Below are 15,476 nucleotides of genomic sequence, written 5' to 3' on the forward strand. Positions count from 1 at the left end.
ATGCCCAATACAAGTATAATTCCCTTTTCAGAAAATATGGGCTCCTGTGTGCAAATGGTATTTTTATACATGCATCTTATTTTAAATGCACCAGAAAACCTGCCATGAATTTCTGGCTAAGTGAGACATTACTTTGTAATTGAGACACTCCTCCTTATATGGTCAGGTTTTCTTAAAGTAGGGCACATCTCTGTCTGCCCTGTGATGTGGCTGTTATAAGTGCTCATCCTGTCAGGGTAAGAAATATGTCCTATCAGCAATAAACATATTCATAAAACTCAACCACATGTGACCCTACTAAAGATGCAGGCTGTTCAGGTAGCAGAGGCACACAACCAGTAAGGCTAGCTGGAAGAGACACAAACTTGTTCCTGCTTCTATGAAAAATAAGAGTGTTCCCTAAGCAATTACACTGAGCTGGCTCAGGCCCCCGACACAATACTGATGAGAAACTATGCTAACGCCAGCAACAGCAAAGCCCAAGCACTCCCCATGCTCAGACTGAATGATCTCATCTAGCTCTCTGCACTATTCCACCTGGAAAGCGCTCCTAACACTTCACACAAAACTCTTGAGACACCAGAGGGAAAATAACTTGTTTCAGGTCAGAGCTGAGATTCTGGATGACCATCCCTGGCATCCTCCAGAGACAAAAGAGGTAGGGACAAGGGCTGGAAAAGATTAGTCTTTTAAAAGCTTTGCCCTGCTCTCAGAAAACCAAGGTATTTCTTGGTGCCGATAATCAGTACATGTTTATTTACCATGTGGCCTAGAGTAAACCAAGGACAAATTCACAGCATTTCTGGTAGTCCTAGACTGTCTACTTTTGTCAGTGCCACAGAGCGTCTCAGAATCCAAAAGGACTCATTATCAACTTAAGGAAGTGTGAGCAGTCCGTCGGTGGCCACCCTGCAGCCATGTCAGCTGCCAATTTCTTTTTTTTTTTTTTTCGGGACAGAATCTCGCTCTGTCCCCCAGGCTGGAGTGCAATGGCACGATCTTGGCTCACTGCAACCTCTGCCTCCCGGGTTCAAGTTATTCTCCTGCCTCAGCCTCCTGAGTAGCTGGGATTAGAGGTGAGCACTACCACACCCGGCTAATTTTTGTATTTTTAGTAGAGATAGGGTTTTGCCATGTTAGCCAGGCTGGTCTCAAACTCCTGACCTCATGATCTGCTCACCTCGGCCTCCCAAAGTGCTGGGATTACAGGCATGAACCACTGTGCCCAGCCTCTCGCCGACACTTTCTTACTCAAGAAGCCCAAAAGATAAGGTCCTCCCCACCCTGGGAGATGAATCACAGTGAGTGGTGGCCATTTAGAAACGGGTATGTCAAGCATTTCTGGTAGGAAAGCCTGCAAGAAAAAAGCCTTTTGCAAACATTTCGCACCACTCTCCTTTTTCTCTTTTTTTTAATTTTAAGAAAATGTATTGCTCTGTCACCCAGGCTGTAGTGCAGTGGCATAATCATGGCTCACTGCAGCCTCTACCTCCCAGGCTCAGGTGATTCTCTCACCTCAGCCTCTTGAGTAGCTGAGACTACAGGCATGTGCTACCACATCCAGCTAATTTTTTAAAAAACGTTTTTGTAGAGATGGGGTCTCACTACGTTGCATGGGACGTCCTTGAACTCCTCGGCTCAAGCAATTCTCCCATCTCAGCCTCCAAAAGTGCTAGGATTATAAGTATGAAAGTTTCACCCTCTCAAAGAGAGAGAAGAGGGAGAACAGGTAATCTTCTTGCCTGGCCTCTGTGAGGACTAGACAGTGGGATCTGTAGCAGCCACTGTATTGCCACGAGGGGACAGCCCTAAAGACAAAGCCAGCCTGCTGAGGACAGAACAGTGGCAAGATGGAGAGACCTGAACCTACCATGACACTGTCAAGCACTAAATCACCAAACCCCAGGACCAGGCCACCTCTAGCCTTGTTACAACTTGGGCGCTGCTGTAGAAGGGTTAAGTATGCATGCTCTGGAACCTAAGTAACTGCTTGGTAAGTGGCTCCACTTTCTAGCTATGCCTTCATGGCCAAATTCCCAACCTTTATTCCTCAACCTGCAGATGTGGGACTAATAACAGCACTCACCTCATAGAAATGTCATTAGGGTTAAATGCATTAATTCAGGCTTAAAACAGTGGCCGGGTCAAAAGTGTTAGGTAAATGTGACCCAAGATGACTGTGTGTCAGACACATGCTAGATAATCTGCAAAGACCATCTCATGAAAAGCAACCATACAGCAGGCCTTGTCACCATTTCAGTTTACAGGAGGAAAGAGAAGACGTGGAGCTTAGATCTGAACAATGTCTATTTGCTTCCTACCTCAACTCCACAACCTGGCAAGCAGGGTGCCACTCCACTATGATTAATTACAACATTGCATCCAAAGGGGAAAGACACTCCCAGGGTCTATTAGGGCCTTAGAGAAAGATCCTTAAAGACACTTTAGTTCAGTGGTTTTTGAGGTGTGGTCCTCTGGAACAGCAGCATTAGCAACTCAGGGATTTGTCAGAAACACACATTTTTGTCAAAGTGCCGGGATTACAGGCATGAGCCACCATACTTGGCAGAAATGCACACTTTTGAGCCCCACCTAAATCTGTGTTGTGAGAAGTCCTCCAGACTATTCAGATGCACAATGCAGTTTCAGGACCACTGGTCTAATTCAACTCCCTAGCTTTTCAGATTCAGAAAAAAGAAACCCAAAGAGACACAATGACTGAGCTAGGATTACTGGATTATTGGTTTCCTGAGAGCCATTCAGTTCTCTCTCCACTATATTTCTGTCTCCTATAGAGCAATCAGATCTTGGGGTATGGTAGGAAGAATCCCGAGAACCTGTGACCTTATATACAAAATGAACTTTGTGGATGAGATTAAGTCAAGGACCTTGAGATGGGAAGAATATGCTAGGTTATCCAGATGGGGCCAATCTAATCACATAGGTCCATAAAAGCAAACTACTTCCCCCAGAGGAGTTAGAGTTGTCAGCTTCAGGGAGACCTGATGATTTGCCAGCGAGGTCATAGGTGCAATGCTACTGGCCTCGAAGATGGAAGAAGGGGCAGGATGGCAGCTGTAGAATTTTTAAAAGGCAAGGAAGCATGTTCTTCCCTAAGCCTCCAGAAAAGATCACAGCCCAGCCCACATCTTAATTCTAGCACCAACTAAGACACTTGTGTTGGACTTTAAACCTGCAGAATTGTAAGCAGAACTGTTTAACAAGTTTGTGGTAATGTGTTATAGCAGTGATAAAAAACTAATACACGGGGATTTCCCAAGACTCTCAAGTGATTTTTCATTTTCCTCTTAGGTTCTTTTTTCTCCCTTTTTTTTTTTTTTAATGGAGTTTCTATCCTTGACCAATACAAATTAACAACTGTTTTTTATAAAGTTTTCTAAAGCATTTTGCACTGGAAGAAAACATGTTAAATGGGGACTAATATGATACACAATTGCATACAAATTAAACACTAGCAGGAGTTAGAAAGCATTGAAAACTACCCCAAAATGGCATACTGGGCACAACTAGAATGAGAAAAACAGCCTCACTGGCTTGCCTGTTGTACTCTCCAGACACTGCCCCTCATCATATGGAGAGCAGACCTGGGCACCAATGACTCCTTTGCTGCCTGTACCAGCATCACCTGCCAGGTGCTCCTAGCCATACTTCTTCCAGCCTGTTCCCACTCACATTAGAGTAATCTGGAATAATCTGCTGTGGCTGATTCTGGACTCTCTGCTGCCACACGGATCCTAGGTCCAACAGATGGTACTGCTCCTTACAACACACTTGGAGCCTAACAATTCATCTTCTCTGCATCCTGGGACCCAGTCATCAGCTTCCCACCAATACAAGCAGATGAAAACACTCACACAAGCTTTCTTTAATATGAATTATCTTTCAGGCACAATTTGAAATAAAATTATATATTTAGATCTCCTGCCATAAAAGCCCCAATCAAAAAGTGGCTCTGCTACAGATCTTGATAAGTATTTGTTTCTCTGGGAAAGCCTTTCAAGTCACATTATAAACCTGTAATAAGTATCTCTGTGGCTGAGTGGGGGTTGAGTGGTAGCTGGGCCCAGAAGTGGTGCAAAATGCACAGAAAGCATGACCAAGGTCCAAATCTCTTGAGTGTGGCTGTTTTGGCAGCATCTCCCGGCTACATCCTTGGCTTCTGTTTTGATCCACAAAGAAAGCCTGTTCCCTTATTTCCCTTCTGACATCTTTGTGCCCATAGGTGGGCCCAGCCTGTCTGCGGTTTACAGTAAAGTTATGATGTTTTCCATCAGGTTAGTAGGCTTGGGATTAAAGAACTTTTTTCCTTCATGAAGAATGTCCTTCCTTGTCCTTCTGAACTTCATCTGACCAATGGGGATGCCATAAATTAGCCACAATCTTGAGCAGATGAAGAATATATTTAGAATACACATAGCTTTATACAATGGACTTGTTCACTTCACCACTGAGCAAACAAATAATGAAAAGTTGGTAGGTCTAAGATGTACCTGGGGAAGGCGGTCTTTTCTCCAGAAGACTCTATCACATACACCTCTTTCTATGCCATTGTTGCTTTAAAAAAATCCACATTCTCCGGCCGGGCGCGGTGGCTCACGAGGTCAAGAGATCAAGACCATCCTGGTCAACATGGTGAAACCCCGCCTCTACTAAAAATACGAAAAATTAGCTGGGCGTGGTGGCGCGTGCCTGTAATCCCAGCTACTCAGGAGGCTGAGGCAGGAGAATTGCCTGAACCCAGGAGGCGGAGGTTGCAGTGAGCCGAGATCACGCCATTGCACTCCAGCCTGGGTAACAGTGAAACTCCCGTCTCCAAAAAAAAAAAAAAAAAAATCCAGATTCTCACCCATGAGCTGTGTTACAAGGAAGGGACCTCTGTGGTAACGTGAAGGTAACCCTTGGCTAACGAAGGTAAAAACACCAGGCTGGTGCTTCTTCAGAATCATAAAATGTAAGTTATTCTACTGAGTGTGAAGAAGGCAGTTTGACTTCCTAATGAGTTGTTCTCTGGGACTTCTAATTTGCCTTATTAATGTGTCAATCCTGATTCCACAGCATAAAACTGCTATGTCCAGCAAGCAGAAACATGGGTTGGATGAAAATTAATAAGAACTTGATTGGGTTGGTCTTTCCCCCTGACATGCAGGTTTCTCTAAAGGTTTTAAGACTGTGATCAAGGTGCCTTTTATTCTTAGTGCTCTTTCCTTTGATATGTAAGTTCCCTTATAAATTGACGGTATCAACTCGAAAAGTATAGTAATCTTTTTTTATTCATTCAACAAATTTTTATTGCATGGCTGTGTGCAGAGGCTGAAATGGGGAGCCAAAGTTCACCTAGTGTCTACCCTCCAGGAGCTCACAGAATGATCTAGGGGTAAAGCAAAATTTAAACAGTGATGTAAATACTACTTCAGGGCATATAGGAAACATCGCAACCTAGTTAAGGAGATCAGAAAAACATTCTTGAGGGAATGTAGCTTGACCTGAGTCATAAATAATGAGTAAGAGCTACCGGGGGGAAGGGGAACAAAGTGCTGTGTGGAGGGACAAGCAGGCAGGGTGTAGGGAACTGATAAAGTGGAGCCAAAATCTGAGGGGGTGGGAGGCTAACGTGCAGGAAACTAGGGCCAACAATGGCTGTTGCTGGGTTAGGGATGATATGGAAGTGTTTGGGTACTGGTGGTGGAAATGCACGTAAGAGGCTGCATTTAGACAATTTGGGGGTAAAACTGACAGGACTTGATGCTGACGTATGGCCAGGGGGTCTGTGAGATGTGCTGCAGTGATCTCGCCTGTGTGGCACGGTACGTCAGCACAGTGGATAGGGAACCCTCTGGATGCCAGCACAACAGGATTCTGATGAGGTGAGCACACACGCGGTACCAGTTCTAAACTCCACTTTCTCTTAGAAAGATTCCATTTACAGAAGAGAATGTTTGGACTGAGTAAAATCTCAACTGGTTAGGAATGGGTTTAATTCCAAATGACATTTTCTGGTTAACTACTAGAAATCTTTTTACAGAACACAGGCTATCTTCCGGCTTTAATAAACAGCTCAGGATTTTGAGTAAAAGTGTTTTCCATTGCCTTAGAGTTACGATTCTGTATTAAAAATATTCTTGTAAGACACAAGGAAGTGACTAGACTTTATCAAAGTGACTCCAGGACATAGCCTAAAACTTGCTTTTCAATATAAATCCCTGCTAGCAAGCTTTTTTCCGTATCATTTTACTTCTCAAGTAGAGGACAACAACAACAAATCCAAAGAACCTGTTCCAATTAGTTTAACTGACAATTTCTCTATGTGCCTTTCTTATATTCAGATGTATTCAGATATGCCTTATCAGAAATCTTTCTTGGTTTTTTACCTCAAATTTAGGCAGTCTAAAAACAAAGGCATGAAATAAAAAAAGAGAAAGAGAAAGCTCGAGCGGAGAGGAAGTTGTCGGAGTTTTTCACTGGAGTGGAGCTGTCCACTGAAGCTGTTGATCTGAGCAGCAGGGCTAAAAGAACCTAATACTTGACCCTGTCTCTCACTGGTACAGGAGCTTGGGCAAGTTAATTTAAGTTTTGATTTTCTCAACAGTACATTGGAGATAATAGTTGGGAAAAAGGGGTGGAGTGGGGGTATCTTCTGTTATTTAAGGACATTGATCAGGGCAAAAGAACCTGAACAGGGCCAGGCGAGGTGGCCCATGCCTGTTATGCCAGCACTTTGGAAGGCTGAGGTAGGAGGATGGCCTGAGGCCAGGAGTTCAAGACTAGCCTGGGCAACGAAGGGAGGCCTTGTCTCTACAAAAAGTAAAATTAAATTTGCTGGGTGTCTTGACGCTTGCCTCTAGTCCCAGCTATTCAGGAGGCTGAGGTAGGAGGATTGTTCAAGCCCATGAGGTCAAGGCTGCAGCCAACTATGATCACACCACTGTATTCCAGCCTGGATGACCGGGCAAGACCTTGACTGACACACACATACACACACACCCCTGCACATAATTCCCAAGAACACACACACACACACACACACACCCTGCACATAATTCCCAAGAATTCCAGCCTGGATGACAGGACAAGACTTTGACTGACACACACACACCCCTTGCACATACTTCCAGGAAGTGCCAGTAGCAATCCCTAGTCATTTTCTGTTACTCTCTACTCCCACGTGGAATGGATGGTCCCTTGAAACTACAAAGGCCCTCTGGGCTTGATGCATGGCTATGGGCAAACAGCACAGATATCCAGGAGGAGCTAATGCTAACAATCTACTACCGCTGACTAAACCAAACCCAGCTATGCCGCCACACATAGGTGCTCCTTTTGTCTATTTAGAGTGTATTTTTAACTACTTATTCCCCACTATCAGCTATCTACTCTTGTATGTACATTTTATTGATGATGTTACTGATGAGTTCTACCAAGCTGCTCACAAAGAAGAAAGTTCATAACAATCACACATGGTATGAACTTCAACTGCAGGTATGGTAGGCAGATATGAGCAACTCATTGTGGGTTTTTAATGCTCTATAACTCTGTAACTCTAATTCTCCTGGGTTTACAGCCTTCAGGTTCTGCATTAATAAATTTACAAAGGCAAAACAAAGGAGGAACAAAAAACAATTTCCCAAATAAAATACATCCATTGGCCTCAATTTAAGTTAAATCCAGTCTGCCTTCTAGAAAATTAAAGCATTATTCAACAAGGCTTGGTTTAGTAATTTTTCTCTTGGACAAAATGTATATATCATTTGTTATAATGTTAATACAATGTCTTATCACTCAGAAGGCCAACACAGGTGTCACTAATGATGTTTCTTTGTGCTAACCAAACTTGCCTTTCTTCTGAAACAGTATGCATTATTGTTATTATTTTTTGAGATGGAGTCTTGCTCTCTCACCAGGCTGGAGTGCAATGGCACGATCTCAGCTCACTGCAACCTCCACCTCTCAGGTTCAAGCTATTCTCCTACCTCAGCCTCCCAAGTAGCTGGGATTACAGGGCACCCACCATCATGCCTGGCTAATTTTTGTATTTTTTAGTAAAGATGGGGTTTAACCATGTTGGCCAGGATGGTCTCGATCTCTGCACGCCTCGGCTTCCCAAAGTGTTGGGATTACAGGCGTGAGCCACCGCGCCTGGCGCATTTTATTATTATTTTTGAGATGGGAGTCTCACGCTGTGGCCCAGGCTGGAGTGCAGTGGCAAGATCTTGGCTCACTGAAACCTCTGCTTCCTGGGTTCAAGTGATTCTCCTGCCTTAGCCTCCTGAGTAGCTGGATTACAGGTACATGCCACCATGCCCAGCTAATTTTTGTATTTTCAGTAGAGACAGGGTTTCGCCATGTTGGCCAGGCTGGTCTCAAACTCCTGACCTCCAGGAGTTCGAGTGATCCAGGCGATCCACTCTCCTTGACCTTCCAAAGTGCTGAGCCACTGTGCCCGGCCTGCATTTTATCTTATCTGCAGTTATACATATTCCATTAAAATAATCCTAATCAAAGGGTTTCTTTTATAGTGAAAACTGCAACTGTGCTGAAAGCCATATATATTTTGTCTAAGGCAGTTTTTCCATATTAAAAGGGGCTTGTGCCCTTTAAGAAGTTAGAAAAAAAGGGCACAGAATGCTAAGAGTCCAGGACTAGGTATAAGCCATTAATTAGCACTTTTCCTCTGAATAAAAGCAGAGAACCTGAGAAAAGGCTGAACCTAGCAGGAGTAGGAGCCCTGTGGTAGCTGTGTGACAAAGAAAGAGAAGAGATTTTTCTCTAAGTACAGGGAGAGAAATGCTTATAGACACAGTTTAAAACACTGAAATTTAAGTTGTACAAGATCTTGTACTAGCTTTTTATTTTACCCTTTGCTCAAACAGATTAGCTTATAAAGAGAAATGATTACATTTTGTGCTTTCTGAATCTGAGAAGGCATCCTTTTAAAGAAATTACAAACCAGGGAAGTGACTCTTGGTGTAAGCCACTTCTCTCCATGGCTCATCCTACCCAGGAGTTGGGTCTGTGCTTCTAGAAAGCAAATTACCGGAAGCTGCTTATTCACAAGGCACCCATACTGAAATGTTTACAGTTTCAGCAGCAGAAATGACAAACCTACTGCCACAATAGGACTCCCTTAACAAGATTTCAAATCTGTGAAGATATACTGAAGCAGAAATCTCCAAAGCTGTTCCAAACACTTGGCTCTGGAGGTCTTTTTCATTTTTACTCCTCTTCCTACTTGCATTTGTATTACCTTCCTCTTTCCTGCCCAGATCCACTGCCATCTCACCAATGCTCTCATCTGTCCATGTTCTCAAACAGGTATTGCCAGGCAAAGCCACTCTATTTCTGGAAGTGGCAAGTTTTTCAAAGGCAGGAGCAGCCTGACAAGAGAGACACTGGAGGTACTTGATCCCAACTTCTCAGGAGATAGCAGAGTCCCAGCAGAAAGGAACTTTCAAAATCGAGGATACCATGGCGTACTGAAGCTACTGCTAATGAAACTACCATAGGATCACTGGTCCTGAAATCCTAAGCCAGCTGGCCTCACCTCTCAGCCAAGCTTCAGTGGGCTCATTTAATGTGGCAATAACATGAGACATACCCTCAAATCTCTTTTCAGGTCACTCCTACAGGTCATGCTCAACCCAGGGCCTTTTCTTCCTGGAAACCTACTGGAAGGAAAAAGTATATGCACACCTAGAATGTAAACTTTGACACCCAGATCTGTAACTAGCTTATGAACCTTGAGTTTTCAGAGTTGACTTTTGTATTTCTCAAAGTGTAACTCTGCCACCTGCACCAGCATGGTCCCAAGCTTGAATTAAAATATGCAGCCTGAGGACATTATCCCAGAAGAGACTGAATGGGAAGCATCCTGGGTGTTTCATATCCTCAAGTAAGTTTAAGAACTATTGATTCAATTCATCTTCATGGATGTGGAAATTTTCTTCTACATTTCTGTTTCAGAAGATTCCTAACTTCCTGCTCTTGCTGAGCAGGAAGATACTCTTGAGCAAGAGTCCAATCCTTACTTCAACAGAAAAGGAAAAAAGAAAAGAGTGGGGGCAGGGAGAAGGAAACTCCAAGAGTCTCCATGAAGAAAATAGAGACCTGGAAGTAATATAACCAAGTTTAGAAATCCTGAATAATTCCCCTCAATACATCTCCACCTTCACTTTTTTTTTTTAGACAGGGTCTCACTCTGTCACTCATTCATCCAGCCAAAGAGTTTGAGGTTGCAGTGAGCTTTGATTATACTGCTATACTCACAGTGGAGCAATCAGAACTCACTGCAACCTCAAATTCCTGGGCTAGCGGAATCCTCTTGCCTCTACTTCCTTAGTAGCTGGGACCATAGGTGCATGCCACTGCACCTGGCTAATTTATTTTTTGTTGAGACAGTGTCTCACTTTGTTGCCCAAGCTGGTCTTAAACTCCTGGGCTTAGGCAATCCTCCCACCTCAGCCTCCTAAAGTGATGGGATTATAGGTGTGAGCCACCATGCCCAGCCCCAAGACTTAAGTGTCTATTGTTTGTTAGGACAGATTTTATTAATCTAACAACTGGACTAGGCAGTCCAGTTATTAATCCCATTTTACAGGGCAAGAAATTGGGCTGAGGGGCTAAGTTGACGCTATAGTTTCCCAAGAAGCTAACTGTGACAGATATTTGGATGAAGGATAAAATATGACCTGTAAGATTCTGTAATTATGACTCTTTGCCAACAAGGACCATTTGTTTGGTAAATTCAAGAGCCTCGGCGCTCTCCTTCGGGCCCTTGTCTCTGGGCAGCATGGTAGTCATTTAATAAAAGGTGGTTCCATCCCATGACTTTTCTTTCATGATTGAGATTAGAAAGAAGCAACACGTAGAGGATGGGACTGGCCAGATTTTTGAAATTGTCTGAAAATATACCAATGACTAAGGGATTTCAGAATTCCCAAGTCAAATTAAGGAAGTAAAGGCAACAACTAGTGTTTGCTGGTGGTCTCAGAGCTCCTTGGGGGTCCACGGGAAAGGTTAGTCTTTATGTGGCTGGATCATTTCCTGCGGTTCTCTAGAGCTAATTTGGAAGATCTTAAGCACAGCGTCTGGAGCTGAGCAACAAGATTTTGTTGGTATATTCACCTTAAACGGAACTCTTTTTTTTTTTTTTTTCCCAAAGGAGGGATGAGATGAGGTAGGTCTGAGAGAATAGAATCCTGGATCAGCAAATCAGTGAGATTCCATTGCTGGGAGATGGTGTGCTTTAATGAGGTAGGGTTTCTACAGCACTGCTGAAAGCCTTGCCCTGCCAGGAAGCGAAGCTAAAGTATCAGTAATTGATTCAGACAGCTATCAGCAACCATGGCTACCTTGCATGAAGTTCCTCAGTCTCTACCAGGGAGGCTGGACACTTATCCCTGTCCTGATGCACCATAGTGAAGGAAAAAGTTGTCACTTGGCCCACAGTGAGAGAGCTAAATACTAATGACTCTGCTTCTGCCTGGGAGAGTGTGGGGTTGGGGTTGGCGGTGGGGTAGGTGTTGTTACTGAGGAAGCCAGGCAAAGTGACTATTCAGAGCAGAGGACTAAGAGAGTGTTCTTGGTGGACTGTAAGGTTCATAGGGCATGGTGGAGCAGATTGGCAAAGCAGCGGGGTGTGGTTCTTGATATGTGCCTGTCTATTTCTCCTGCCACTCATGCTTCAAACCCCCCAAGTCACTCCAATAGTGGCAACCCCGAGTGCCACATGAACAGGGCAGGCCTCTGAGGCCTTACTGACTCAGCCTTCCCTTTGGCTGAGTTAGGGGAGCTTCTCCAAGCTTACAGTCCTCATGGTATCCAGACACCATGCCTCCCAGCACTTATGCAAGTGCTCCGTTAACGTAAGCTGGGGCTGCTTTTATCTGCAAAAAAACTATCCATAGGAAATTCCTTTATTCTGAAATGGTCATACTGCACTTGAAAGTCTAGGAGGCATCTCAGACTTAACGTTAACAAAATACAAACTCCTGAATCCTCATCAAACCTGTTCTCTTGGGAGATCCTGGAGGAAGAACAGGTTTGGTGGGGATTTAGGAGTTGTTTTCTTCAACATTCAGGTTGCATTACATTCACCCAGTGGCAACTCATATTTTTGTCACAAGAGTCATACACTAAAACTCATGAACAACAAAACCTCATACAGATGCCCTCTATAATGAAGGCAGAACCTGTTCCTGGCATACTGTGCCTTACAAAGAATCACAAGAACAAGAAATTAAGAATACTGCTGGTCATCCATCTCTCATCCATTCATTTTTTTCCCCCAAAAACTATAAAGTAGCATAGAGAAATAAATAAAAGTCAATCTCACTACCAAAACACGCTTTAACATCTCCTTAATTTTTTTATACACACATTAAAATTCTGACCAGCATTTTCACAAATTATATCCAATATTACATATTTTTATTTTGAGATGGAGTTTCAGTCTTGTCACTGGGCTGAAGTGCAATGACATGATCTCAGCTGACTGCAACCTTTGCCTCCTTGTTCAAGCGATTCTCCTGCCTCAGCCTCCAGAGTAGCTGGGATTACAGATGCCCCCCACCACGCCCGGCTAATTTTTGTATTTTTAGTAGAGACGAGGTTTCCCCATGTTGACCAGGCTGGTCTCTAACTCCTGACCTCAGGTGGTCCACGTGCCTCAGCCTCCCAAAGTGCTGGGATTACACGTGTGAGCCACCACACCTGGCCCAGTATTACATACTTTTAAACATACATACTTTAAATGGCATCCAAAGGCTCACTTCCTTCCACTAAACATTACATTGCTCCTTATGTGTCTCTTTAAGAAAGAACCTGTCACAGTCACAAATTTACCCTGTACTGATCATCCCCATGCCAGATACTAGGGTGAGCTCTGGGGCCAGCTCAGCCCTTGGGGAGCCTATCCAGTGAGGAAGACAATCAGGTAAGCTGGTAGTCACACCAAGAACAGCTCCATCTTAGCTGAGCACTTGCACAGTCTCTGGATACCGTTGGGTCTCTAACCAGCAAAGGGAAGGCTGAGAGGTAAGGTCTCAGTAAGGTCTCAGAGCCCTGCCCTGCCTTTGAGGAGGCACTCGCACCTGCCACTACTGGAATGACTTGGAGGATCTGACCCATGGGTGCTAAGTAGCTTAACAGGTAAAATCGGAATGCCTCTGGACAGCACTTGCTTCCTGGGGAATGAGGTAACAGGTGAGCTGGTTTTAAATCAATGAGCTTTTCACAAACAACAGTGGATTAAAATGCCCAGGCCTGTTCTCTGAAGAGAAGGGAGACACAAAGTCTTGTGCCAGCAAACAAATACATTTCATTTTTGAGGGGTTGCCCTTTCAAAGCATTAGTATATTTTTATTACTTCAATAAGGAACCCTACCTAGAAACAAGCAAACAGAGTATTTTGGTGACTGTCTTAACACTTATCCTAACAAATTACACTATTATCCTAGCAAACCAGTTTTGTATGAAAAAACAAAAATTACTTTCAAGCAAACCAGAGGCCTTCACCTGACATCTGTCTGAACTAAGCTTTAAGGGTCATAATCACAGCTCTCAAAGTCTGGAACCACATGGGAGCCAGCCACAATGAACAAGCCTGAGACTCGTTAGATGAATATACATTTGACTAGGAACTTCCACTAGCTGCTCAGTGAAACATGTAAGAGAGATGAGATGCCTCCAAAGTTGAACAATGTCAGGGCAGTCAGATCCCACTGGTGGTGCTAGTCCATCAGAAGGGACCAGCACCACTTCAGATTTTAGTTCCATTGGAAATTTGTCATTCTGTTCTCCTTGGTACTGTCTATCTGCCTATGTAGCAGTTCTTCAGTTCTATTCTCATAAGGCATGTTAACTGACAGCAATATGCTGCCAACACTTTCAAGTTAAGGGTCAGCTCTTAAGTGCATACAATCAGAATCACACCACTATTAGCAGGTTTACCTGGACAGCATCAGATAGGGCTGACTTTTCTCTTCAGTTTAATTTCCACCAATAAGTTTACGGACAGGAGTGTATGTTTACTAAACCAACACATGACACAATTTTCTAAGGCTGACGTTAGCCCATATTTGCTTCCTTTAAAATCACATCGGCTGGGCACAATGGCTCATGCCTGTGATCTCAGCACTTTGGGAGGCCGAGGCGGGTGGATCAGGAGGTCAGCAGTTCAAGACCAGCCTGGCCAAAACGGTGAAACCCCACTCTACTGAAAACACAAAAATTAGCCCAGCATGGTGGCATGCCCCTGTAATCCCAGCTACTTGGGAGGCTGACGCAGGAGAATTGCTTTAACCTGGGAGGCAGAGGTTGCAGTGAGCCCAGATCATGCCACTGTACTCTAGCCTGGGCGAGAGCAAGACTCAGTCTTGAGGGAGGAGGGGACACAAAACAAACCCACATTAACTTAAAAGCTCCCAGGAATAGCATCCACCAAGGAGGCTACCTGATTTCCAGCGAAGTTAGTTTCATCCTTCAGAGTCCTCGATCGCCATCTAATTTCTAGATAAGAAACTTCTTAAGAGCTCTACTAATGCCTAATTTAGGGGTACCCCTAAAGAAAGGAGTTCCATACATCTGAATTTTCCAGAGAAGTGATTCTGGCTAGGAAAAATATGTACAGAAAAACAAATTGAGAATAAAATGCCAAATTAATAACTAATGGACATTAAACACAAAATTAACAGGGAACAACATTAATATCGCTAATAAAATGAACTAAAAGTTTAAAAAGAAGGTCTAAGGCCACTGAGGTGGCAGTAAATGTGGGCTCACCTGTTCTTATGGATGCTCATGCCTTGGTATGGCCCTTTGCTGGTTAAACCACAAGACAATGCCTATCGAAAGCCATAACAATGTTGGCCCTTTTTGACCTAGCAGTTCAATAGCTATACGTTTTTCTTTAAATAGAAAAATAATAAAGATGTTTATTGTTCCATAGAAAGCAATAAAATTAGAGCCGGGTGCGGTGGCTCACACCTGTAATCCCAGTACTTTGGGAGGCTGAGGTGGGGAGTTGGAGACCAGCCTGACCAACATGGAGAAACCCCGTCTCAACTAAAAATACAAAAAATTAGCCGGGCGTGGTGGTGCATGCCCGTAATGCCAGCTACTCGGGAGGCTGAGGCAGGAGAATCGCTTGAACCCAGGAGGCGGAGGTTGCGGTGAGCCGAGATCACACCGTTGCACTCCAGCCTGGGCAACAAGAGCAAAACTCCATCTTTAAAAAAAATAAAAAAAAAAGCAGTAAATTCACTGGAAACCACCTCGATAAAAGTGCAATACATGGATAAATTACATTATACTGACACTAAGACAAAAAAAAATCACAGATTAGTATGAAAATTAAAACTACAAAATTAAGTGAAAAAAGCAACACAGACTTCTATCTATAGTGTGATGATGGAGACTCACGAGGTCTGAATCCTAGGCAGGTTCCTCTCTGGACCTCAAAT

At 43.8% G+C, this 15,476-nt stretch overlaps 1 protein-coding gene across 1 annotated transcript in view; it reads right to left on the minus strand.

Moving 5' to 3' along the window:
- The window catches only part of LOC110567842 (transcription factor 20), a 75,601-nt gene that overhangs the window by 18,659 nt on the left and 41,466 nt on the right, over positions 1-15,476 (minus strand).

Source organism: Aotus nancymaae, unplaced genomic scaffold (genome assembly GCF_030222135.1).
Source record: "Aotus nancymaae isolate 86718 unplaced genomic scaffold, 86718_ANA_hifiasm-v0.15.2.pri h1tg000076l, whole genome shotgun sequence".
Classification (NCBI taxonomy): Eukaryota; Metazoa; Chordata; class Mammalia; order Primates; family Aotidae; genus Aotus; species Aotus nancymaae.